Source organism: Hyaena hyaena, unplaced genomic scaffold (genome assembly GCF_003009895.1).
Source record: "Hyaena hyaena isolate Hyena2069 unplaced genomic scaffold, ASM300989v1 scaffold_14, whole genome shotgun sequence".
Lineage (NCBI taxonomy): Eukaryota > Metazoa > Chordata > Mammalia > Carnivora > Hyaenidae > Hyaena > Hyaena hyaena.
In genome coordinates this window covers 1,947,539-1,973,529 of record NW_024080646.1, presented here as the reverse complement: position 1 = coordinate 1,973,529, position 25,991 = coordinate 1,947,539, and the positions used below count along the sequence as shown (strand labels likewise).

The following is a 25,991-nucleotide window of genomic DNA, read 5'->3' as shown; positions in this document are numbered from 1 at the left end:
TCATACTAACTCTTTCAAAACCTCTCAGGATTCTGGAAGGCATTCAAATCTAGAATCTGACTCATGTGAGTTATTCTGAAAGGAATCATTATCACCTTTGATAATATTAATACTAATAATTATGTTTATAGTGAGCACTCACTGTGTGCCAAGCACCTTACCGGAATGATACATCTATTATCTCATTTAATCACCACAACCCTAGGAGGCAGGCAATGTTATTACCTTTTTATTATTGCCCCCACTTTACAGATAAAGAAATTTTAGATTAAAAATGTAAGTTATGTGCCTAAGGCCACACAGCTAGCTTCTGGAGAAGTGAGATTTGCATTGTGGTTGGCCAGCTGCCAGAGCCCACCCCTCTATCCATTATACTGACATCTCTACTAGTCCCATTAACCACACGACTCTTTTTTACTCATTTTAACATCTTGAAGTTTTGTTAATTCATCTTTCCTTTCAACGATTGGTAAGAATTAATTACTACTGAATGATTACATTGATTTTTTTTTTAAAGCTAATGGAATTTTTAATGAAAATAATGCTCAGGGAGATGATTGGGAACTGCAAGTCTAAAAATCAAGCCTAAAAGCAGTCTGTGAAGATTCACAAGATAGCCACAGATTCCAAAAAATGAACGGTAAAATTAAATCTGCCTGGTAATTTTTTTGAAGGGGGGGAGGGGGAGTGCTGGTGGGCATAACCAAAACCCCTAAGTAGTAAGATTTTCCTATAGAGATAAACCTTAGGATCTATTTCTAAAAAGAAAACCCACTGCTCTAATCCTTTGAGAATAAAGCACCTTTCTTAGCATCCATTTGCTGGATTTCAAGAAGGCATTAAATCCTGGATGTCAAAATTCCTCATCTTGAAAGAAAGAACGCTAGTCAGCCTTAAAGCTTTTCATATGTCTTGCTTTTTCAGGGTGTCCCCTCCCACTCGCGGCAACAGCACCAGCTGTAAGGGGCCTTCTATCCAGCAGCCCAAGTGTGAGTAGTGACCCACCTAAGGGGAGGAGGTTCTCCATTATTAAAATGGGGGGAGGGGAAGCTGGATCAGAAACAGTGTCACAGAAATGGGGGGAGGGTGGGGGGAGAAATTTAGGTAATTGACAAAGGGAAGGCTAAACCACAACTCAAAGAAACAGGAAGCACCCTAAGTGGCCAGATGCCTACCTTTGGTTTCAGGTCTACACACGCAACTGCTATGTTAACCAAGTTGGCCAGAAAACTATCTCAAATTTAACATAAGCGAAAGTGAACTTGCCAAACCTGCTTCTCTCCCATCTCTGAGGCCAGGTGATGGTCACCCAATGCACCTGAGGATTTCAGAGACATGGGGCTCGATCTAGATCTTTTCCTGGTTCTTATGTCCCACAATGAGGCACTCACTACATCTGGATGATGTCTACCTTCACAATAGTTATTGAATTTGAGCCTCCTCTCCACCCCTGTGCCCACTGCACTGATGTGGGCCCCATCTTTTCTTCACAGTGCTATCACAAGAGCTGCTAATTCTTCTCTAATCTACCCGCCACGTGCCATCCAACCTGAAGAGATGTTCTCCTGCAGAAAACCTTCAATAGCTACCCACTGCCTAAAACTGTAATCATCAAACATTCTTAAGCTTCTAAATCCAATAGTCAAATAAAATCTTACTGGAATATCCACCAGTACATCAAGGAATTCCAGCCAGGGCTGTTCTGGGAATGGAGGGCTCCTGCTAACTCAATCCCTACTTCCATGCCTCCCTGGCTGATGCCTGCAGGATTCCTCAGAACACTATAAGAAGCACAGGCCAGAGAACCAAATTTGAGTTCTTAGCTTAGCACCCTCCCTCCATGGCCAGACCCTACCTTCCCTTCCTGGTTCATTGTAACAAGCAACCTTCAAGATGGCCCCCAAAGATCCCCAACTCCTGGTATAGATGCCTTTGTATAATAATTCTCTCTCATATCATACTAGAATTAGTCTGTTAGTCTGTGTGATCCATAATAGAATACAGCAGCCTTAATAGTATGCCATTCCCAAGAGTAAGTCATAAAAGACATTGAACTTCCATATCCTTGCCTCTCCCTCTCCTTCTCCTCAGAGTTCTCATCCTGAGGAAAGTCGGCTGCCATATCGTGAGCTACCCTCTAGAGAAGCCCATGTGGTGAAGACCTGAGGTGTCCAATCAGTAGCTATGTGACTGAGCTCAGAAGGAGATCCTCCAACCCCACTCAAACATTCAAATGGTCGTAGCCCTGGCCAACCCCTTGACTACGACCCTATCAGAGACGCTGAACCAGAATCTCCCAAGTAAGCTGCTCCAAAATTCCTCACCTCCATAAACTTTAAGATTCTGGTTTTAAGTCAAAAAGTTTTAGAGTAACTTATTACCTCACTAATTCCCCCTCTTACACTTTTCCTCTTATTCGAATGTGTCCAAGCAGGTATTATTCTGTCCCTTGTTTCTCCCTTACTCTTCTTTCTCTTTTCTCTGCCTGAAATGTTCCTCTCCCCACCTTTCTTCACCTAGCTAACTCGTCTCAACACTAACATCATCATGTGCTCCAGGAAGCTGTCCCTAAACCTCCAGGCTGGGCTCAATAAGCCACTCTCCATCATTTTTCTCCCAGAAGATCCTGGACCCTGTATTTCCAGTACTTACTGGACAAAGAGTAGGGCCTTGATAGTCATTTATTGAGCTGAATGTTACTGACAAATGAACAGTAGTATTTGGGAAGACGGGCTATTCATTTCATTGTCTCTGCACAGTCTTCTCAGTATAACAAGAAATGATGCCACATACTTTTCATTACACTAAACCACACTATAGGATCTAATCAATATAATAATATTTGTGTTAATAAAAATGTGTCCGTTTTAAACCAGTGTTCACAAGAAGAAAGCTTTTCACTGTTTAGTTGTGAGGCATCAACTCAAGCTCTACCTATGAGTGACTACATGCAAAAGTTAAGTCGCTTGTTTTTTTTGTTAAGACTGAGACAAATGAACTGCAAAGGGCAAGCAGCTTGCTTGAGAAAGGAAGCAATGGGGAGAGGGAGAAATAAACTCAAGTGAGAAGGGCTGCGTTCAGCCACGCTGCTGGATAACCATACCATTACTCTAGGTCAAAGGACAAAATAGCCAAAGAATGTTTTCAGTACATTTCCACAACCCAAAGAAGATGATACCTCGCATATTGAGAAGAAATGTTCACATTTAGAAGACTGTATGCTTTCTCCCAATATACACAGGTACCTCGGAAAAACAAAAGGAAAATACAAACCCAGAGGCTAAGGGATCGTGCCCTAAAAATAAAGTCCTGGGAAGGGAAGAAAAGCAAAAGAATAGTGGGGGGGCAAGGGGAGGGCATTAAATTATAGGGAGAATTTTTCAGAAGAATAGGAGGAGCAAAAGAACAATTCTACTACTCGCTCTGGATAAAATTTCAAATCTTTCCTTTTGAATGCATGATAATAGGGGCGCCTGGGTGGCTCAGTCGGTTAAGCGTTCAACTTCGGCTCAGATCATGATCTCGCGGTTCGTGAGTACGAGGTCCGCGTAGGGATCTGTGCTGACAGCTCAGAGCCTGAAGCCTGCTTCAGATTCTATGTCTCCTCTCTCTGCCCCTCCCCTTTCACGCTCTGTCTCTCTGTCTCTCAAAAATAAACATTAAAAAATTTTAATTAATGCGGGGCGCCTGGGTGGCTTGGTTAAGCGTCCGACTTTCGCTTAGGTCATGATCTCGCGGTTCGTGGGTTCGAGCCCCGCATAGGGCTCTGTGCTGACTGCCAGCTCAGAGCCTGGAGCCTATTTCAGAGTCTGTATCTCCCTCTCTCTCTGATCCTCCCCTGCTCACGCTGTCTCTCTCTCTCTCTCTGTCTCTCCTAGAAATAAATAAAAATATTTTTAAAAAAATTTTAATTAATGCATAATGTGTAATATTTAATATAAAATATTAAACCAGATCGTGGAGTCACAGAACACTGCTTTCTGATAACCATATGAAAAACGTGAAAAGCAAATACTTTGCATAGAAAATAAAATTACATATGGGAAATAATAAGTCCATGACAGATTAGACAGATTCCTTTTCAAAAAGATTACAAAAGCATTCTCAACTGTCAACTGATAATTTAATTATGATGGAGGATTTTTTTTTATAAATTAAACTATACAAGTTAAGCTGAAAGTCAACCTCACTAATAAAAATATACACCTTAAATAATTCATCAGTTAAATGGAAAAAAATGTTTTCTTGATACAACAACAACAAAAAAATACATCTTAGTGTTTGAATGTATAACAGTGTTTTTCTAAAAGGATATGTATTTTAAGTCATTCTAACAATGATAACTTTTTCTATATAAAGTCTATTTTGTAAGAATGATAGAGATAGGTAAATTGGTAGCTGCTTTTACTGTCTCTGTTTGTAATGAGCTCCTGGTGTACAGAAAATCTGAATATTTACCCTCTGTTCCAGTATCTCCCGCATCAGAAAACCAAGAGCTCTGGGGTCATTAAAATGGGCACAACTCCAAGGAAAGCCACATAAGATAGACCAGCCTTCATTATGTAGATCTTGATATGAAAATGGACATTTCTCAGAACTAATTAGAATTTTTACTTGGAAAACAGTTCAGTGTGCATGCCTACTGTATGCATCTTAATAGTAATTACTCATTTAGAGATTAAAGTTAATGAAGCTCATTACCCCAATCATTCTTGTCCACATTTTTATTTAGTCACCAGGGGGAGCTAATACTGCTCTGTGGGTAGGTAGAGGTAAAGAATTAGATTTTTTTAAAGAAGGAAAAATTAAATTGATGTGGTCATTAAATACAATTCAAACGAGGTCCACAGTGTCCATAAGACAAATCTATCATGCAAGCATGTGTGCAAATTAAAAAAATGACATATATATTATTTTGTGGTTGTTAAACAAAGAAGTTAGAAAAATCTAAAAGCCATCAATTAGTAGAATCTTGCTGTGCCTAATAGAGAACATATATAAAACTAGTCATTTATGGATGTCCTCGGTCCCATGAGGGTCTCACGCCATCCAGATTTTGCACATCTGTCCATTTGTTGCACTGATCTTCTTGTTTTTCTTGGTTTGAAGCACTACTATGCTTCTATAGTCTAACTTAAGCTAATCATTTGCTCAAAAAATCCCATATAATTACATTATAATCAGTATTGAAACAAATGTTTCTTTATCCTTTGGCTTCAAATATTTCCTTGTGCTCCAAATATATTTTTTAAGCACTTTTAATGTGTGTTCAAAGGGTTCTACCCAATAATCTACTTAAATTCATTCTACAATTCACCCAGGAGACACAATCCCTTTAAACTTTGAGAAGCTCCAGTTGGAACAAAGAGGGGAAAAGGGTTCAGAGTTTGTGGAATAATCACCTCTAATCGATCAATTTCCCCCGAAGGTAAAGCTGAAAGAAAGAAGGAGTGAAGAGTTCCAGTCCAATTCCTTGAAGTTTAAAGGAACTAAGCCCTGAGGCACAGTGTAGAATGATTCCTGCCTTCCCCTCCCAAGGCCTATTAAGAGGTCATAGATCTCCGTGACATGGCGGCCATTCCCCAAAGACAAGATCCCCAGCCAAAGTAGCACAAAGAGAAAGAATGGGGAAACAGTCTACTTTTAATACTTCTTTAGCAACTCACTACCCTTTAAAGGAAGTAGATACTGGTCACAAGCATCCTAAGTAATGTAAAAAAAAAAAAAAAAAATCAAGTCCAATCATGCAAAATGTAAAACTCCAATATCTTAAGTTGTATTGTGTTAAATTTCACATCTAAGACTAGGTTACACGTGGCACACTCCTTGTGTGCTCACAACTGTATCCAAATTGCCACGCATTGCCCTGCTTGTAAGACAGGCTGAATGGCTGCATAGGGCCTAGGAAATAGTTGATCTCTTTTAATTCATCTTCCCCACAAAAGAGGCCCCACTGTTTCCACATCCCAAGTACAGCCCTTCATTTATAATTTTTACACTTCTCCACAGGGACAAACTGACAGCTTTAATTACCATCAATGACCATCAAGGACGCAGTGGAGATTCTTGAAGATACTCTCCCACGGACTGTGTTCTTGACATTTTATTTACAATTTTTGGCAAATAAATCCTGAAACCACAGAATCAGATGATTATATATTCATTATCAATTATACAACTAAGGCAAAACCACTTACCTAAAACGGTTGTGGTTTCACAAGGCATCGAGAGGTAACAATTTTTTCCACACAGACAAATAACGCTAATTTTTTTCTTGGATTATAGTCATTTCAAAATGCTAATTTCAAAAACCTCAAATTAATCAAGGCGCAGGTAATTTGCAAATATAGCTAATACGTGACATCCTCCACTTAGGTTCTACTGGTAGAAAATAAAGTGAATGCACCCATTTATTTTCTGTTTCTAGGAGTTTCATCCTTCAGGAACTCTCCCCTCATAATCAGTAGTTTTCTTGTGATTTACAACTTATTAAGGCAGGCTGAGAATAAAAACACCAATTTTAAAAGGCCTATCAAAAATACATAGAATTATTTCCTAATGGCCCCCGTCAACATTCCTACTACTTAATTTTAATAAATTAATACACATAATAGCTCATTCACAATAGGAAAACATAACTCATTGGTACAGTTCTTTTATAAATCCTAATTACAATGCACCAAAGCATTCAAAGAGCATTGAGAAGATAATGGACCAAAAATGACTATTTTTACACCGATGTTTTGATGAAGGATTTCACAAGCAAATATATCCAGAAGAGAATGCTAGACTAGGTACTAATATCAAAACTTCTAGGTGGCATTAAGAAAGCTTTCATAGCAGGTAATAGCTTACCTGACTCTCCCTCCAAACCCAGAAAAAGAAGCTCATTCAGCCAACAGCTCAGAGGTGGGAACCAATTAGGGAGGATTGCTTTTTCTCTGGTAAATGTATAGAACTTGGTCATGGCCCTGCCGGACTATGAAAACAACACGCTCAGCCCCATCACTTCATCTGAAACTGAGAGGAGCAGAGACTGGCGAGCTGTTTTTCCCATGATGCACTACATGGTAGTTGAGAACAGCAGTCTCTGAAATCGAGGGAACAAATCCTAGTACAGAGCAGATACTCTGACTATTTAGAAACCAGTCAGAACAGACATTAGCCATAAATAGCCATCCAGAAACAAAGCAGAGCTTCCAGAGAGCAGGAAGATAAATAGTATCCCCATCAGCCTGGGTGCCCTTGCTTTTCCAGGACACCTTCCCACACCTCAAAATAATGCAGTCTTTCATGTCCAGTAAAACAGACTCACAGATCATCTTTAATGTCAACTGATATAATTCACACAAAATCTTCAAATTTTGACAAGTGATTTTTAAAGTTTTGTACAAGGAAAACAGTATACTGACAGCCGCGAGCACAAGTCATCAGCAAGAAAATGGCCAATGTGGCCCTTCCACTCAGAGTAAAAGCTCTTTGTCAGCCACTGTGTCAAGGAGGAAAACAATTTAATCAGAACTGACCAAAGTCTGGCAAAACAAAATTGAGATTATCAGGCAAGTTATTTGAAATGGGGGCTTACGTCCACCATTGCTAATGACGAACCTCACTGAGAAATGTAAGAACACACCTTCTCTCTTTGGTATTTCTGTGAGAGAGGTTTTTCCGCTCTCATGGCCATTTGAAATGAATCATTAAAATAAGTGAATCTAGACCAGGCCTATAAAACAACATAAATTTATTTTAAATACCTGTGTATTTCATCTGTACTTTATTTTCAATTTCTACTTTTGTGAATGTTGTACCATACGTGCATCTGCAAAATGTACTGATAAATATGTTCGATAAAGAGGCATACTAACTTTTTTCTTATTAAAATGTTTGGAAACAATTAGTCGAAAAATTAAAAGATATGTGGAGAAAGAGCTGGGAATGGAATCGATGGAGGCCATCAAACTCCATTTGTGGGGGCTTACAGGATTTGGAAAAAGTAGGCTAAAAGCGACAAAAAAATATTTTAAGTACGTTAACAAGGAATTGATCAAAATGGAGAGAAATAAAAAAACTAAAACATACAATGCCTTAAGCCTAATTATATAGAAATAAATAACTAATTAATATGTAAATGATTAATAACAAACTATGAATAATGAATCCATATAGAAATTAATACAGAAATATGCAAATGAAAGCTATATGCCTTAAACTCACTAAACTATAAAACTAAACTAAAAAGTTAAATATGATATAAACTAAAAAGTTAAAATATCATGCTTATTTCATGTAATTTATTACAACTAATGCTTTAAAAAGGAAAACCGAAAAAAAGCTTCTAAAAACAGTTTTGATATGCTTCTATGAAAATAATGCATAATTCCATAAAATACCCGGTTTCCTTATTCCCTGTGCCAACAGAACTAGCTGTTAGAGTACTTGATTTTGGGGTGGAACCAGCCAGTCTGTAATTTGCCTCAACCTAACACATGTACAATCACTTTTACATTTAAAAAAAAAAAAAACGTGTCGGGAAAAAAACAAGTCGAAAAGTCTTTAGCTCACAAAACCTATTAAAGTTTCCAAGACGTCTCATAACTTTTCAAATCAAATGAAGTGAACATGTTATTTTATCTGATGCACAGCACTCAGTTCAGTTCCTTTTCCCCAAATGAGAGTCTGTAAAAATATTTGCAAAGGAGCCACATATAAGGCGAGGGTGTTATCAATCTGGTCTACACGCATGTTACCCCAAAGTGCGACAGCCGTGCTCTCACACTTCTCTCTAGTCACCATCTTACCGATTGTATGGTGTGCCAGCCGATTAAGAACTAATACAATGCTCTTTCGTTTTTCTGCATTTACACCCAGGCAATTCACATTAATGATGTGAAAGAACACTTAACAGACAACTCAAATTTGCAAATTAGCAGGAAAGAAGAGACAAAATGACTCAGAATAACAAGCATACAGCATTACCAAATGCACTTTACACATTTATCCTGTTAAGTGTAGCTTAGTTTTGATGATTTACAATGCTAGTTCGTACTCAGTTTCGTAAGCATAACAAAGTGTCCGTAATCTCAGCCTTCCCCATAGCACCCCGCTATTAAATCTTTGTTGAGAAGTGTGATGAGACCCCTCTGGCTTCCAGCCTTCCCCACCCCCTGAGGGAATTGGCAAGAAATGATAGGTTTTGTAGATTAGTAAAATGAGAGGTTCTCTGTGCTTTTCCTTCTTTAAATATATATTTTGATAATCTGTCTTCTGCATCAGAATCCCAACAGCATTAGACTGTTGATTTCCCTCCCTTCTCAGCCTCCAGGAAAAAAAAAGAGCAAGACTGGGGCAAGACAGGTGGTTTCCATCTACCACGACAATTGAAAAGTGGGATTTATTTTTTTTCTTTCCCCCCTCCCCCTTATTCCTTCAAGCGGGGATGATACATAATTTACCACATGTTGGATTGCAGACTAGAAGAAAACTGCACCGTGAGACAAAAAAGAAAGCTCACCTTCACGAGGGCCACCTTGTGCCTACCTATCCTTAAGGGATTGTTTTGTTTTCTAGATCAGGACTCTTGTTCAGAATAGTGCCCGCATTCCATCACCCCTCAGTGATGAACTCCACGAATTATATGTATGATCCCTTAGATCTCTAGGTCCCCAGATGGATCTACTGGCTGTGAATTCAGTCCAGGTTACTAATATCTACCCACAAACTGATCTGGGGCATACTTAATCCACACGATGATGTTCAAATCTGAGTCCAGAATTGGTCATCTTGCTCATCTGTGAACTTCATCTTCTAAGGCTCAGTCAAATCTGGGGTCTAGTCTGGGCTTACTTGGCAAAACTATACCAGGATTTCAAGACATTTAATACAGAGTGAATCAGTATCCATCTAGGCAGAATCCCCAAGGAATGTGTCTCACTCTTGGGGATGAAAGTCACCAAAGGACTGAAGTTACCAAGAAACCCTCAGTTACAGGATAGAATGAATCTGAAAGTAGGGTATCTACCAGTTCTCTGACACTGGAACTACCCTTAGTCACTCCCATAGGCGTCAAACCACAGAATAACTCAGCCTTCCATCATCTTACAAATCAACAAGTTTTAAGATTTCTTCACCTCCTAATTCTCCTCTACAGTTAACCCTCCAGAACACTACCCTATCTTCATGTAAATTGTTTACCAAACAGTCTAGCCAGAGAGGCCCAAACATGTAAGTAAAGACTTCAGGGTTAATAGAAAGGAAGCCGTAAGAAGCAAGGGGAAAAGGAGAGAAAACAGTGAGAAACTATAAACCAAAGACAAAGGAAAGCAGAGAAATATGGACAACAACAACAACAACAAAAATGAAGAGTCTTTAGGAAAGGACAGGAATCAGAGGGAATGAGCAAGGATACAAATGGGGCTAGATGAAGTTAAATGATAGAGTAAAAAAGAACAATGAAAGAGTCAACTAAGAGGGGGAAAAGAAAACTAGAAATACCCTACTTTGCTAACATAACACTTTGTCCATGGGGGTCGGGTGAGGAAAACACCAGAAAAAGAGTTAACTGAAGCAGCAGGAAACGGGAATCAGAAAAGCTGAACTTCCCAACTTACATTAAAATGATTTAATCAAAGAAGACGGTAGAAGTATCATATTACTTTTTTTAATTAAAATACATCCAAGGATCTTTAATCTTTTTCAGATTAGTCTGAAGGGTACCCTTAGCCAACTCAAGTGTCAACTTCAACACCTTTAACAAATGTGAATAATTCCTGATTTTGTCCCTCCCCCCCCCCCCCCCCGCCTTTTCTCTCTGATCCTCCACTTTTGCTCTTCCTCATCAATCCTCCACCCTCCCAGAGAAATCATCCTGAACAACAAACAGGACCAAGGCTGGGCAGACCTACCCTTCCTGAAATGTGCTTCATTGTCACAAATAAGCTTCTGTTTTCCCACCTTTGATTAAGATGTTGTGGTATGTAAGCACAGATGAGCTCCCCTACTTTTACCAGGTTTAAGATCAAAATAAACCAAGTATTTTATTAGAGTGCGGAGTTTCTCTTATTTTTGAAAAAAAACAATATTTGACCCATAAGTAACTCCACCATACCATGTGCTGAAAATCCAGCATTTTCTGCACTGATATTAAAGTTGTATAATATATAAAGGAATATATGTTGTATAATATAGAAAGTTGTATAGGAATAATAGTTTTTGCTTCTGTTCTATTTCATAAAGCTGAACATAGGGATAACCATGTGGCAGAAACTCAATAAGAGGTAACCACTAAACAGAATTTAGGGTTTGCTTAACAACCTGCTCTTACCTAAGGTAAGATTTCTTGCTGGCAGAAATATATACTAGCCATGTCAGTCAAGTCACTATGTCTTTACTTTAACAGTAGTGATAATTCTACATGAGTAAAGTTTCTTCTAAATCACCAGCTATTCCACTGAAAACATTATCATACTAATTGTCTGCATTTAATGGAACTTTCCAAAAATGATGCATTCTAAGAGATAAAACATGCATTAAATGAAGTCAATTAAATGTATATGAGCTACAAAATGCAAATAAATCCACAAAGAATACCAATCCACACCCAATAGCATCCTAAAATTAAAAAGACTGACAACACAAATGTTAGCAAGAAAGTATAACTGGAACTCTCAGCCATTGCTGGCAAGAGCGTAAAATGGTGCAACCACTCTGGGAAAAGGTTCAGAAGTTTTTTACGCAGTTTAACATATCCCACCAACCCTCTCCCATGACTCAGCAATTCTACTACGACTTATTAAATCAAGAGAAATAAAACATATGCCCACAGAAAGACCTACATAGGAAGGTTCACAACACCTTTATTCATAAAAACCAAAACCTAAAATATAACCAAAATGTCTACCAATGGGAGAATGGAAATGATGATATTTTCATCTTATGGAATACTAGTCAGCAAGAAAAAAGAACACATTATTCATATATACAACATGAATGAATCTCACAGACAATATATGGAACAACAGAAGCTGGACTCAAGGGGCCCAACTGGTCAGTCAGCTAAATGTTTGACTTCAGCTCAAGTCATGATCTCATGGTTCACGGGTTCGAGACCCAGGTCAAGCTCTGTGCTGACAGCTCAGAGCCTGAAGCCCGCTTCAGATTCTGTGTCTCACTCTTTCTCTGTCCCTCCTCTGCTCGTTCTCTCTCTCTCTCTCTCTCTCAAAAATAAACATTAAAAGAAAAAGAACCTAAACTCAAAAAGGTGTGCAATTCCACTTATAAGAAGTCTTAGAACAGGCAAAACTAAACTATGGCTAAAAAACTGAAAGGCTAATTACTTCTGGTGGAGCATTACTGCTCAGAAAGGGGTACAAGAGGAATTTCTAGGATGTATGGAGTTATTTCAGAGGGATGTGGGTCACATGAATATATATATTTTGTCAAAATTCATCAAAGTGTACACATGATTTATAAATTTCACTGTATGTAATATAAATTATATATGTAATGTAACATATATGTTACATTAAAATTATAGGATTAATAATAATAAAAAACTGTGAAACTCTAGTTAGTCGATCTGCTTCTCATGATGATATGAGTAAGCAACTTTGAAATGGCTTCATGTGTATACCGGGTTCAAACAAATGAGTAAGTATATTGAGGGTGATGAAGCTAGGTTTCTTACTGCTAACCAATGTAGTAATAAATATGGAAAGGAAAAAGACTGGGCAGAACCTGAAGTGTTAGACTGAATTAGCGGCATCAATATGAACACATGGTTCTTATGTGTATGTTAAATTTGCATATACGCTTCCTGATTCTGTCTGCTGGAAAGCTCTATAACCCATGATATACCTATAGCAATGAGCACACCTAGTGCCATATCTTGCTTTCTAATTACCTTTCTTCTTAAAGGAATGAGGGCTCCTTCATAAAAAAGGCTGATTGTGGAATGGCACACACAATAATGATATGAATAAGATAATGATATGAATAAGAATATGATAAGTCTGGGGCATCTGTCTGCAGCAGAAACTAAGTCTTCAAATAATGATAAAGGCATATGAAGCCAACACAAGATCCAGTATGAAGGGATTCCCATTGGCTAAATCTCAGGCAATCTGAGCATCACAATAATGACAGAAATGAATTATGGCCACTGAATAAAATAAAAATCCAAAAGCCCATAGTGATATGAATTCACAAATGAGTGAATGAATAAGAAAGGACATCGTGGCAGAAGGCTAATTAATAACCACAAAAATTATAGAGTTGAAATGGATGTTTTGTGAGGATGAGGATATTTATATGGTGTCAAAGCATCTCCCCACAAGTTACTTATTACTTACAAAGGGAAAATAGTAACTTTACACTGGAGTTACTTATTTAAGGACAACACATTAAATAAGCATTCAATGTTAACATCCTCAACATCAGGACAAACCAGCATCACATGCTTGCACACTAAATGCACTGAGAAGAGCTCAACACCATGTGGGCAGTGTTCCTATCACAGAATTCTAGAAGTTGAATTTAATCATAAGGAAACATCACACAAACCCTAACACAGGTGGGCATTCTATAAAGTAGCCGACAGATACTCTTCAAAAATGTCATGGTCAAGAAAGACAAAAAAAGTCTGAGAGATCATTCCAGGTGAAAGGAAACAAAAAAGACACGACAAATAAATGTTGTGCATGATCCTAAATCCCAAACAAGAAAAAAGAGTTATAAAGGACATTATTGAAACAACTATTCAAATTTAAATTTTCATCACAGATTAGATAATAGTGTTCCATGGTATTCAAATATTAACTTTCCTGATTTTGATAAGTATGCTGTGGCCATCTTAGAGAATATTTGTTCTCAGGAAATACGTAAGTTATATTTAGATGGGTGTGATGTCACCAATCCTCTCTCAAATGATTAAGAAAAAAATCAATGAAAGAGAAAGATAATAACAAAGTAAATGGGGTAGAATGTAACTTATCACTGAATCAGTGAATCGGGTAAATAATGCATGGGCATTCTATGCATTATTTTTGTAATTTTCCATTAGTTTGGAACTGTAACAAAATCAAAGTTACCAAAAATCCTAAAACCCTCAAAAAATTATGTGTATGGCCAATGTTTATAAGTGCGACATCAATGCCCAAACTTAAGACCCAATAAAGAGTACAGGGTTTTCTGAAAGAAATAAGATTCTACGGCCTAAACTTATTTACTATAGTTCCTTCTTGAAAAGCCACAGTGCACTTTAATAAAGAAGCCTATTTAATTGGATTTAATCCAACATTTCCACAAAAATCTGTTCAGAAAACCTGGCTAAAATGGAACACCTTTTAAAATTTTACCAAAAATATCAATATTGTATGGAAAACAGTTGGAGAATCACTTGTTTAAATAAATACATTTCCCACCCATGGTTAACTGAAGAAAGATTTGTGCTGGGAAACTAAGAGAGAGAGAGAGAGAGAGAGTTACAAACACATACAGAGCCATAGAATGTCAGCTTCCAATAGCAAGAGAAAAATGACATGAATCTAAAACAAAAACACCTGCCTAAAATGTCCCACTCAGGCTGATATAGTCCATTCTTGTAGAATATGTTTTTAAAGAGGAGAAATCTGACAAACTGAGTTTTAGTTGTATTCAACAATCAAATTGAACACATCATGCTTCCTGTCACTTTAAATTGGATTTTTCCTATCGACTGCATCGCAGAACAGTGTCCACACCTTAGTGGGAACGCACTGTGGGCCAGGCACTGTCCCAGGCTCAGAGAATACAGTGACAAAGACGACACAGTTCCTGCCATCCATGCGTTCGCAGTCTCCAGAGGGACAGGGAGATGTGAACACATGCAGTGGGAACTGTGAGATGCAGGAACAGGCAAAGGACTTCATGCGAACACAAAAAAAGGCACTCAACTCAGGCAGAGAGGCATCAAGGAAAGTTCCCTTGAGGAAGTGGTATTTAAACCAAAATAAATTAATCCATGCTTAGTTTCTCTGAAAACATATTCAAAGGGTTCTTCTTTTTTTTAACTTTATTTTAATAATCATGTTAGATTCTGGACCTGCATGGCATCACTATAGTTAGTAGAAAAAAAAAAAAAATGTACCTGTTAGCTATTAAAATCTAGGTACAATTCAGGGCCCCTAGGTGGCTCAGTCAGTTGAGCATCTGACTTCGGCTCAAGTCATGTCATAGCTTATAAATTCGAGCCCCGCGTTGAGCTCTGTGCTGACAGCTCAGTGTCTGGAGCCTGCTTCAGATTCTGTGTCTCCCTCTCTCTCTGCCCCTCCCCAGCATGTGTGCTCTCTCCCTCTCTCTCTCAAAAATAAATAAGCATTTTTTTAAAAATCTATGTACAGGGGCACCTGGGTGGCTGAGCATCCGACTTCGGCTGTGTCTCCCTCTCTCTCTCTCTGCCCCTCCCCTGCTGCATTCTGTCTCTCTCTGTCTCTCCAAAATAACTAAACGTTAAAAAAATTTTTTAGGGGCACCTGGGTGGCTTAGTCGGTTAAGCGTCCGACCTTCGCTTAGGTCATGATCTCGCGGTTCGTGGGTTCGAGCCCCGCGTCGGGCTCTGTGCTGACTGCCAGCTCAGAGCCTGGAGCCTGTTTCAGTCTGTGACTCCCTCTCTCTCTGACCCTCCCCTGCTCACGCTGTCTCGCTGTCTCTCTCTCTCTCTCTCTCTTTCTCTCTCTCTCCTAGAAATAAATAAAACATTTAAAAAAAATGTTTTTAAATAAAAAATAAATTAAATTAAATTAAAAATCTAGGTACAATTCATAATCTAAGGACTGTGACACTGAGTTTGCCATAAACCACCATCTTAGAATTCTTTCCAAAGCACTTCTAGACTTCCCTACATGTTCAAGTATGGGAGTAAAACTATTGGAAGAGGGAAAAAAAACAGTACGCCTGAAACAATCAAAAATAGAATGGTGTGCAAAGACAAGAAGTGATAAGTATTGTTTACCTGTCAACTGACATTGATTAATCTTGTGTTCTGTGATATCGCTCAGTGATTCAAACACCTGGAGGCAGCTGTCACAGCTGTGCACAGCTTCGTCTTCCAGCTCCTCTCCGTCTTCCAGCCTTTTCTTACAGTCTACTGCCTCCCCATCTTCAGTCTTGTCTTCAAGTTTACAGTTGGGGTCTAAAAGGAAATCAAGACCGTAAGTATAGGGGTCTAAAGACAGGTTCTTTCAAAGTAATGTTTAATCTTCTCGCTACCAAAAACAGAAACACCCTTTTCCCAGAAGCTGCAAAAGTAGGGCTTTGTGGCACATTTCATTCCAGAAGCCAAAGTGAGCCTTCCCTAAGATGTGTCAGTTCACAGTGACTGAACTTTTCCCTTCCCTCCACCGCGCAGGCCTTTTCTCATCTCTTCCTTCAAATAATTCATTATTCGTCCATCCTTAAGGTGAACTTTGCCATTTTTCATTGCCTTTTCGGGGTTTTTGCTTAAAAGACAGACATAAAGCACTTTTAAAATTAAAGTCTCCAATGCAAAGGAAAAAAACCACTGTGCTTAAGAATGAATTCCCTTTCTGCTAAATATACTGTTTCACGGGAAATTACCAGAATTAGCCAAAAGTCTAGAATAAGTAAGCTAATTACCATAAGCATGAAATTGACCTTTACTTACAAACTGGTCAAAACACACAGTTACTCCATTATTTGTTAGACAGCGATAACAAAATAAGCCCTACCGCACAGCAAAACATTTTTACCAACACAGATTCAAGTGTAAATATATCAGCATGTCTCTCGTTTTCAAACAAGCAATCATCAAAAAAAAAAAAAAAAAAAAAAGGTAAGATATACAGAGAGTAATTTTAAGTTATAATGAAGTCAACAACTTAAATTGGCATTATCAATGTCAAAAAGCTAAATAGTGTGAAAACTAAAAATAGTTCCATTCTACCCCTCAGAATGATATTTAAACAGCAAGGGGGAATAAGAGAGTAAAAGACACGTACTATTTTTAGTTAGAGTGCAATAAATACTTTAAATACATTTTGATTCTAGAGGCTGCCCTTTGGCTCATTTTAGAGAAGTGCTCCCAAGCATCCTGGTGCCATCCCTCCTTTTTACCAGAAGGCCAAGGTGGGGAAGGAAAGAAAAGAGAGAATATGCCCCTTTAGGGGAAATTGGATAATATAATCTGTGACATAATTTATGGGACATTAATTTCTAATAGCAAAAAGTCCTCTGAAGTCAGAAATAAATTATGTCTCAAAATATAGTCAATAAAATGGTGATAAAAGACTTGTATCAAGATACCTAAGAAATATGTAATGCATTATCTGTAGTCAATTCTTTTTTAATATGGGAGGACAAAATTTCGAAATGTTAAAACAAAGAATTCGCAGAATCAAAATTAGCCCCGGATTTCTTAGAAAAGTCAGTAAGTGCCACCACACTACCATCCTGCTGTCTAGAAATGCTCTCCACTGCCTTGCGTGTAACACGTTTCCATGATCCCCACTTCTACAATTCAGTATGGTCCCTTTCCTCCTGGCAGTTGTTCTAAAGCCTTTCTTCGCATCGGCAATGAACTTGACTCTGTCACCACCCTTCAAATGATTCACATGTGCCAAAAGCAACTTCCATTGCGACGTATATAATAACCTCTTGGGTTCATGAAAAGAAAAAGCAAAGTTCTCATCTCAAAGAACAAGTATTTTGTTTGTTTGTTTATTTGTTTTTAAAGAACATAGTGTTTAACTGAATCGGTAATTTGGGTTGATTTGCCATCTGGAAAATTATTATCTCCATGCTCTACACAGTGCCCATTTCAATAGACTGGGGTTTGGAGTGCTCATTCCTGGGGGAGTAATCACAGGATCTTTTTTGTGTGTCTTGTGCTCTGCCCAGCACTGCACTGTGTCCAGGTGAGTGCTTAGTAAATATTATTTAGTGATGATTTAAAAAAAAAAAAAAAGGAGAGGAGTTGGGACGGAGGGGGAGGGAGTACATGAAAAAGTCCTTGACTGGTATTTTTTCTATAAACAGGAACAGATCGGGTACCCCCAAACTGAAAAAGACCTACAGGCCTCCATTTCTCCAAACTGACACTATGATCCCTCACATTTGACTTGACTGCCTTCAAATATTTCTTCGAGAGCTACAGACAGAAGGAAAAGGCGGCAGTTCAAAGACCTCCAAACAAATAAAAGTCAGTGGCAAAATCGTGCCAAATTAGAGAGAAATTCAGGAAAATAAATAACTGCCCCAATGTGGCAAGCTGGTCCCCGCATTACCAAACACTTGTTGGAAGGCAGTATGCACACACTGAATACTCTCCGTTGTTTAGCTGGAGTTTCCAGTTTCTCATAAAATCGATAGCACTGAGGGAAATGTGGGTGCTAGATCTGAATCTTAATATGATTATTTAAATGCTATGCATCGAGTTTGCAGGCCTGTTTGTTTTTAAATAAGAAGACGCTCTGAATACTTTAAGTAGTACGCAGAGAAAAATGATAAAAACTCGTCTTCCTTATTATTCAAGAATATGGACACCTTACACGAATCCAATATCAAAAATATCAAACAAATAGGAACACATGCATGGTGCTTGAGCTCTTAAAAGCGAAAGAACGACTCCAATCCATGCTTTTGACACTGTGGCTAGTTATTAAAATCAGGGTCATTTTAAGACTAATAAAAAATGTTTTTGCTTCCACGTCTGCATTTACAGATAGAACCCTTCAGGGACTAAAGTCAGTCAAGCTTATTCACTTCTGCCGCAACTTTAGGATGCATGCTCCAGCCAACTGGCGAATTTGTTTTTAGGTCACCACTTAAGAGGGACCCTCTGGGGGGGTGGGTGCGATTATAGCCTATGATGCCTTGGTGTAATGAGTGCTACAATCTCAGTGTCTCTTTCTGTGTGTGTGTGTGTGTGTGTGTATTTCTGTGTGTGTGTGTGTGTGTGTGTGTGTGTGTGTAGATGTTTTCCAGTCTCCACTTTCACGAAGAATTATTTCTCACCCATTCAAAAGATGTTTATTTGTGTTAGAGGGTTCCACTCCTAGTGTCAGTGGATGTTGGAAGATTCTGGAAAGCTTACGTTGTCAACCATTTCTTTCCCACAGGTGGCTACACTTCAATAATTGCACATGGCCTTCGTTATGTAGTTTTTATAAAGTCCTCTGAGATCCGATCATAAAAAATAATTGTATTACTCCTCGAGCCATTCAAATCTCTGCCTTCAATCTAAGGGGTTATAAATACAAGGTCCATGCCCATAAGTACCGCCCTGCTCCCAACACCACTTCAAGAAAGACAACTGTTCTTTCAACTCAATTGTTGTGTTCCCAATTCCCCCAAAGGGCAGTATTTCTAAATATCCACAGACCCCCTTTGCTACGGCTTCAAGCCCCCTCATCACTGCAGACACCACTCTCAATCCTTAGACCTAAAGGATGCCACTCAAACACGTGATATTCATCACTCATGATCTCACCGGCACCACCTATCGGCGGGCTCATCCCTTCAGAATGGTGCTAGGAAGCACTGGATTCATAGTGTTCTAACCTAGATAAAAGACTTAATTTGGGAACAAAGACACAACTATTATTACAGAAATAAAAGGCAGCTCTCTGTTTCCAATTTTGCTAACTTCACTTATAAATGGAAATTTAAAAGAAGTATGTTTTTCCCCTTATTATGTTCTCTGGCAGGTGGTGCTTTCCTTCTCATCCTCCTCTTCATGAGGGCTGTTACTGCCGTAACTTGGTTTAATAAAATTTCAACTTTGGGGAAAATGAAAAATGGCACTGGCTTAAAAGTGTTGGAGGCAATAAACCCATGGACTTCAATTAATTTCAAGTGTGGGATCAGTTTAAGGCCAACCGGTAGAAATTCTATTCTGTCCATGTAAAAAGAGGTTTCACCACATTTACTTTTTATAACCTATATAAAAGTCAAGTAAAAGTAATGAATATCTAAAAGCCATCTCAGTGGACTGGCAAAGACTATCTGTATTCTTGAAACTCATCTTACATATTTCTCTCTGTGCAACAAGGATCCCATGCCTGATCAAAGCTAAAATGTCAAACCACTGAGAAAACAGCCCAATTTCCAACCCATTTCACTGCCTAGAAATGGACCTCCTTCCAAGCCACTTTTGCATGGAAAAGCACTGGCAAAAGAAAGAAAAACTAGGAGATCATGTGGTTATAATTATTACCAGGCAAGGAATATTTCTGCAGCTCGGTGGTAAAGTAAAACTCTGTCGCTCCCTGCTCCCACTAGTGTCCATCGCAAAACAACTGCCTCATTAAATCTCTGCAGTAAGATTAATATGCCGTAGCTGCACTACATTTATAACTTGGTACTCTATAAAAAGCACATTTAATGGTAAGAGCCAGAGCCTAGATACAAAGTATTACTATAAAAACTTCTGGCAGCCAGTACACAGTGCAGGCCCTCTGTCCTTCTTGCACGAGATATAAATGAGGCTTTTCCTGGTTAATTCCAAGCACGGAGCTCTACCTTACAAACCAGAGTCGGTTTTTATGACAGTGGCAGACACACAAGATTCTGAAGGATGATGTAAATATGAATGCGAGAAGATTACTTAACAACTAAGATTGGCAAGAGATGAATGAACCCAAAATACTCCACTTATACGCACACGCAAACTTAAAACACGACCATTTCCTAACAGTCTCTTCTCTGGTCATAGCTAGCTTTTCACCAAATTAAACAGCTATGGCATGAATTACTCAATCTTAAATCAACCCACACAGTGCCAGATAGTTCAAGAAATCACCAACTACAAAATGCATACTGCCTTAAAAAAACAAAAACAAAACATAAAGCAAGTCTTCGCTTCATTGTGATGATGGTGACCTCCTGGATCTTACATTACCTAAAACTATGAAAAAATAAAAAATGTTTGGGGAAAAGTGGGAACTACACTACACTACTAGTGGACTGGTAAAACTGTAACACTTTTGTGACTTGAGAAAGATGCCTGTGTTTTTTTTTTTTTTTCCCAAGGACTGCGTCTAAAAATAAAAAGAGCATTATAACTCCGGGTCTTATTTTCAGAAACTCTATGACGAATAAGTAAACAAATAATTTATACAAATGCAACTCTCACTCAAATCCCCGAAATCACTACAAATGATGAATCTCAAGCTGACAAATATCTTGTGCCCAATAATCATTAATTGTCTAATGTTGTTTATAAAGTTCCCATGTGTCTGTACAGCTAGCTCTAGGGTTGACTGACATAGTTAGAAGTCCCATGCTAAAAAGAAAATCAAGGGCGCCTGGGTGGCTCAGTCAGTTGAGCGACCAACTTCGGCTCAGGTCAGCATCTCGTGATTCATGAGTTCAAGCCCTGTGTTGGGCTCTGTGCTGACAGCTCAAGAGTCTGGAGCCTGCTTCAGATTCTGTCTCCCTCTCTCTCTTTCTCTGCGCCTCTCCGGCTCACACTTTGCACTCTCTCTCTCTCTAAAACCAATAAACATTTAAAATTATCAAATGTTATCTGTTTAAAGCAAACCATGTCCAAAATCACTCTTCCCTTACAAGAGTGTTCAAACTGCAAACACAGCTTAATCTTGATACTTTTTAAAGAACAGAGAAAAAGTGACCCTTCGGGCCACAAAGAGTTAAACAGGGAGCAGAAAGCCTTCCTGGTTTTCAAAAACCAAAGGGCGGGATCATTATTTTGTGCTTTCTGGGCTCTAGCTTTGCATTGTAACTTGAAATCCCATAAGATGAAAACAGATTTAGGGAAAATAAATCGCACACTGTTACAAAATGGCAAGCAGGCTCTAATGAAGGAATGCAGCATTACCAGACTGTGCAGCCGTCTGGCCCGCACCCGCCTGCTGGTTGGCTGCCTCATTTTTTTTTTTTTTTTTTTTTACTGTCAAGCAAAGGTAAACAAGCAAAACAAAACAAAAACAAAAGCAACCAGTGCAGTGGCCAAGGAGGAGCATCCGAAAGGAGTCCTTCGCTTGGCGGGACCATGACGGCCATTGCCATCACCTGGCTGGCACCAACAGGTCCGAAGAGCTCATGTGGCTGAGGATAAAAATGTGCTCTTTTTATGTCTCTGCAGTGTTTATTTTTAACCACTCTATTCTCTGAAAGTTATTCAACTGTTTTACAGGAAAAAGAAAAATAACATCTTTTTGTGTACGTGTTCTTTCCTTTGTCTATAAAGTATTTTCCGACAAAAAGAAAGCTCTCTATGTTAAACAAAATCACGCTGTTGAATTTAGAATTTCCGCGGTGTTGCCTTACTGTTATACAGGCCTATTGCAGTCCTTGAAGACCAAAGAGAAATATCACAGATGCACTATTATCGAGGAGAACATGCCAAACGTGAATTTATTACCACTCTTGTATCTACAGTGAAATTTTTTGCAGGCAGATGCTAAGGGGGAGGAAATTAGCCTTGGGAGAGGTTAAATACAACAGCAGAACCATACGTACACACTTTGGAACCAAATACAAAGTTTCTCCCCTTCCAATCAAAATCCTACCCCAAGTTAGTTCTTCTACCTAGTCCCCCTTTAACCTTCACACAAAATTTATAAGAAAGCAAATTCAGCACTCCAACTGTCATAGAAAGACTATTTATAAATGCACTCCCGCCTTAAAGTCATTTAAACTTTCAGATTGAATTACAATGGCTGCCTTAGTCACACCTTCTGCAAACGAAAGTTAAGTGAGCACCTATGCTCAGGAATGGGCATTTAGCTAAGGCCCCAGGAGCCGCAAGACCAGAAGGCTGCAGTCTGACCCGACTGACAGGTCAAAAGTGGGTGCGGCCAGGTGCTGAAGGATACGCATCCATTCGGCCCTTGCAGTGGCCACGTCCAGCCTGGGAGACTGGGAGACTGTGCGCCTGTTGCCTTTCCACTCACCCATCGGTGCCATTCAAAACTTATCGTTCTTCTGCATATGCCAGGACATCAGAAGGGCTGGCAAGCATTACTGAGGGGGAGAGGACGGAAGGGGGGGGATGAGTAAATCAATGAGTGCAGAAGGCGGGATAAGTCCTCAGATGGAGAAGCCCACAGACCAGGGGCACTGAAATCCCATAGGGTAGAGCTGGAAAGTTTTACCTCAAGAAGAGAAGCGTGCGCTAAGTTTTAAAAGGATGGGGTAGCCCTAAGGACAAATAGAAAACGGCTCTCGAAACAGAAGAAACACATATGTAAAGGCACACAGATGTATAAAACAACAAGATGCCTTCCAGGAAGTGCAAGGTCTCCTGTGTCATTCAAATGACAGGCACTGGACAGAGTGGGGAAAGGGGGAGCCTTGGCAGAGAGGCTGGAGATGCAGCTAGATCCTGACGGGACTACTATGAGCTAAATGTTCACATGCCAACCTCAGCACCACGGGAAGTCACCGGAGGACTGTAAGGAGAGTCACAGATCTCCTTTACACTTTTAGTAAGATGTCCCATTGCTAATGGAGAGGGTAGGTTGTTAAGGTACTAGACCCGGAAGCGGGAAGGGGGGTGCGGCTAGACTGGAGGCTATGACATCTGACATTGGGCAGGAAAGGAGGCAAGAGAGTGCAAACACATCCAATGGCAGAAAAAAGGCACAGGAGCCACTCCAGAAACAGGACTCAGCACTGAGTGTTGGCATAAGAAAGTGGGGAGCCGTCTAATAACTGTCAGGCACCGGCTGTGGTAGAGCCATTCCTAGCGATGAACTCGCTGCCTTGGTTTTAAAGCGGGTGTATTAATCAAGGCTAATGACTTACTCTTCTCACTATGTTCACACCCCAGAGTTTGCCTTTTTTTCATAATCCCACCAAAGCCCAAACTGGAGAGAGATCGGCCAGAAATATCACAATCCCACCAGCTCACTTTTTAATCCAGTGTGAGAGATTTGCAAGAGTCCCTGTGACTCTTCTGGGGACTTACGTCTTGGGTGAAATTTTTTTTTTTATTTAGTCTTAGTTCAAACACACACACAATGCCAAAGGAAAATAAATCCAAAACTTGACTGAAAACAAAAACAGCCATTGATTCTCACATCTCTTCCTTCAGAAATATTGCAAAGTGTTTCTTCGGACAGCTACAATAATAAATGAAACACACTTGAACCTAGAAGTTAGATGTCTGGATGTTTGGGAAAGGGTCTAGTTATTTCCTCTTTACATGTAACAAATAAGCGGCAGCTATAGTAACCCAGTCAGGAAGCAGAGCTCCACCCCAGCAAAAGAAAATCTGGGGCAAAAAGCCTTTGTATTCCAGACATCATACTTTCTGATGCTCCTACTAACTGTTCTTATTACTTCAGCTGTTTTAGACGACACCAAGCCAATTGTGACAGTATTTCTGAATTCGACACGTAAAGTTAACTCTCTCCACAATTACTGAAACACCAGCTTAGGGAGAAAGTGTTTTGTTGTTTCCAACAAGAAACACTCGCCTGCTGCAATACAGCCAGTTCTCATGTGCACAGGTTGAGAAGATAAACTCCAATCTCGCTCACAAAAAATCAACCCAATATTACTAGTCAATTCTCTTGATTCGTGACTTTGCTTTTTTTTTTTTTAATGTTTTATTTATTTCTAGGAGAGAGAGAGAGACAGCGTGAGCAGGGGAGGGTCAGAGAGAGAGGGAGTCACAGACTCTGAAACAGGCTCCAGGCTCTGAGCTGGCAGTCAGCACAGAGCCCGACGCGGGGCTCGAACCCACGAACCGCGAGATGATGACCTAAGCGAAAGTCGGATGCTTAACCGACTAAGCCACCCAGGCGCCCTTCGTGACTTTGCTTTTTGTTTGTTTGTTTTAATTTGGGAAGTTCCTCTTCTAAATTTTAAATGATGTAGTTGAAAGATCGGGACCACTGGATGTGTCTCAGGGCAGTAAATGAAACACAAAACTTTGGGGCCTTTACTATCCTGTTAAATGGGCTCCTATCACCCAGGAATATGAACACTGTTTTTGTGTCCTTTTTTCCCCTTTAGCAGTTCCTATTGGTTCTCAGACAAATCAAGGATCCAACTATAATTACAATAAAGTAGAAAACAATTTGAAAACAAAATTTTTAAAGGTTGGTTTTTTTTTTTTTTTTTAAGTTTTCTTTCTAAGCTGGTACACAGGAGGAAGGCCCACATTTCTAAGAAGTGATCCCATTTGGGAAGATAAGAAAGTGGTTTCTAAACAAGTGCTTTGGTACCATGAGGGCTCAGCAAAAGGGGAAAAAGGAGAGTGAAAAATCCTACCAAATAGGTACATGTTTGTATAATGAAAGATGAGAGCAAAAAGTGGGGCTGTGATTTATGACTTATGAGCTATTACAAAATACAAGAAAATTTATGTATCGTTGGGTAAAAAAAAAGAAATTCATCCTGTTCTCCTCTAGTTGGGCTAATAAATTTCAAAACACACACAACCCTAAATGTCTAAGGGTCCCTTAGCCTGATAAACAAAACAAGAAAAGTCACACAACCAAAAATAAACCATAAAAATAGATCATCATTGAGGTAGTACCATTTCTGCAACACTTGGCTTAATAAATTTGAAACAAAGGAAATATCACAGCATCATTTTTAACTTTTTAATAGCACTTTTCATTTCCTAGAACACAATTCCTTAAGTTTCCAGATGAGTTTATTTAATGTTTTTCCCTTTTTTTAACTCACTCTCTCCAAAAACCAGATTTTAAAAATGTACTTTTTTCCCTACAGAATGACAACCTTACCAAATGTGCATTCAATCTGCATGTATCTGCAGACAAGTAATAAAGACACCAGTGCCATTAGCATAATCAATACACAATTTACAGAGCTACCCAGACAGAACAGAAAGTGAACGTGTATGCCATTATCTTAGTAACTATAAATTAATAGTCCCTTCTGAAAATATGTTCTCACTTATATTGTTTCGCTCCTGACCTGTTAAGATGTGAGCATATATTAAATATTTTTATAGTATTTAGGTTATATACAAACATATTTTAAGTGATGATACATTATCAGAT

The 25,991-nt window shown here is 39.0% G+C and overlaps 1 protein-coding gene across 1 annotated transcript in view; it reads right to left on the bottom strand.

Annotated features, from left to right (window-relative positions):
* The window catches only part of ZNF521 (zinc finger protein 521), a 278,497-nt gene that overhangs the window by 234,337 nt on the left and 18,169 nt on the right, over positions 1-25,991 (bottom strand). The window contains exon 2 of the mRNA XM_039217599.1: positions 15,986-16,165. The gene's annotated coding sequence lies outside the window, so the exon portion shown is untranslated. The remainder of the gene's footprint in view (positions 1-15,985; positions 16,166-25,991) is intronic.